The sequence below is a fragment of the Henckelia pumila genome, chromosome 4 (genome assembly GCF_033568475.1).
Source record: "Henckelia pumila isolate YLH828 chromosome 4, ASM3356847v2, whole genome shotgun sequence".
Lineage (NCBI taxonomy): Eukaryota > Viridiplantae > Streptophyta > Magnoliopsida > Lamiales > Gesneriaceae > Henckelia > Henckelia pumila.
Window position 1 is genome coordinate 172,766,527 of NC_133123.1, and position 2,319 is coordinate 172,768,845.

The window sequence follows — 2,319 nt, forward strand, 5'->3', positions numbered from 1 at the left end:
TGCTTGATAGAGATGGTTATTCTTGCAATTTTGTGAATGGGATTTGCAATATTTACAAGAATGAATGTTTGATTGGAAATGGACAACTTGAAAACGATCTATACAACTTAAAACTGAAAGACGTTCCAATAAATTATGTTGATAAACCGGCAACAACAAACAAAAGGAAAATCGATAGCCAAAACCCGGCAAACCTTTGGCACGCTAGGCTAGGTCATATTTCCTCAAGGAGGATGAACAAGCTAGTGGGAGAGGGCATGTTTGATATGTCTGATATTAACTCTCTACCTACTTGTGAATCCTGCCTAAAATGAAAAATGACTAAATCTCCTTTTAAGGGGAAACCTGAGCGTAGTCAAAATCTGTTGGATTTGATCCATACAAATGTTTGTGGTCCATTTAGAGTTGGGACTCAATATGGCCACACCTACTTCATTACCTTTACTGATGATTATTCATGGTATGGGTATTTATATTTAATGAAATATAAGTCTGAAGCATTTGAAAAGTTCAAAGAATTCAAGGCTGAAGTAGAAAACAAGCTAGGTAAAAGTATTAAAGCACTTCGATCGGATCGAGGTGGAGAATACTTGAGTACCGAGTTTTTGGACTATCTAAAAGAGAATGGGATTCTCTCACAGTGGACTCCTCCTATGACACCACAGCTTAATGGTGTATCGGAGCGTCGTAATCGAACTTTGTTGGACATGGTTCGATCCATGATGAGCTTCACTGAGCTTCCACCTTCGTTTTGGGGCTATGCGCTTGAAACGGCGGTATTGTTGTTGACCAATGTCCACACTAAAGCAGTGGACAAAACACCATACGAGTTATGGAATGGCAAAGCTCCTAAGTATTCGTACTTGAGGATTTGGGGATGTCCTACTTACGTGAAGCGGACAGTGGGAGATAAGTTGGATAGTCGATCCAGCTTATGTTATTTTGTAGGGTATCCGAAGAATTCAATCGGATATTATTTCTATTATCCTGCTGAAACAAAGGTGTTTGTTTCAAGGAATGCCACCTTCTTGGAGAAGGAGTTCTTATTGGATAAGAAAGGCGAGATGATGGAACTCGAAGAAATTCGAGAAGAACCCGAAATACAAAATAACAATCCTACACCTCAGGAACCATTGCTGGACACGCCTATACCTAGAAGATCCGAGAGAACTTCTAGACCTCCTATTCGATATGGTCTTCTTCTTGAAGGGGATCAAGATGAACCCGATGTTGGATGTGATCCAAGAAACTTCAAGGAAGCAATTTCTGATGCGGATTCAAATTTATAGCTTGAAGCTATGCAGTCGGAAATAGATTCGATGCATACAAACCAAGTTTGGTCTTTAGTAGATCCTCCTGATGGAATTGTTCCAATAGGGTGTAAATGGATCTACAAGAGAAAGCTTGGGCCTGATGGTAAGGTATTGACCTACAAGGCGCGATTGGTGGCAAAAGGTTATACTCAAAGACAAGGAGTTGACTATGATGAAACTTTTTCACCAGTTGCAATGTTCAAGTCCATAAGAATCCTTATTGCCATAGCTACATGGTATGACTATGAGATATGGCAAATGGATGTGAAGACTGCTTTTCTTAATGGAGACATTAAGGAAGAAATCAATATGAAGCAGCCTGAGGGGTTCACATCCATGGGAAGCGAGCATAAGGTATGCAAGCTTCAGAGATCAGTTTATGGTCTAAAACAAGCATCAAGAAGTTGGAACCAGAAATTTGATGAAACAATAAAAGATTTTGGTTTCATCAAGAATCCGGAGGAACCATGCGTGTACAAGAAAGTAGTTAAGGATGCTGTGACATTCTTGGTACTTTATGTTGATGACATCCTACTCATTGGAAATGATGTAGGGATGTTGCAGTCAACAAAGATATGGTTATCAGGTAGATTCTCGATGAAGGATTTGGGTGAGGCATCCTATATTCTTGGGATACAGATCTATAGATATAGATCTAAGAGAATGATAGGACTCACTCAATCAACCTACATCGACACCATATTGAAACGGTTTTCAATGGATGGGTCCAAGAGAGGACATCTACCCATGTGTCATGGAGTTTCTCTATCCAAGTCTATGTGTCCCAAGACGGATGAAGAGATAGAGAAAATGACACATGTACCATATGCGTCAGCCATAGGTAGTATCATGTATGAGATGATATTTACCAGACCGGATGTAGCATTTGCTCTGAGTGTCACGAGCAGATATCAAGCTAATCCCGGTCAAATGCATTGGAAAGCCGTGAAGGACATTCTTAAGTACTTACGAAGGACTAATATGTTCATGGTATATGGAGGAAGAG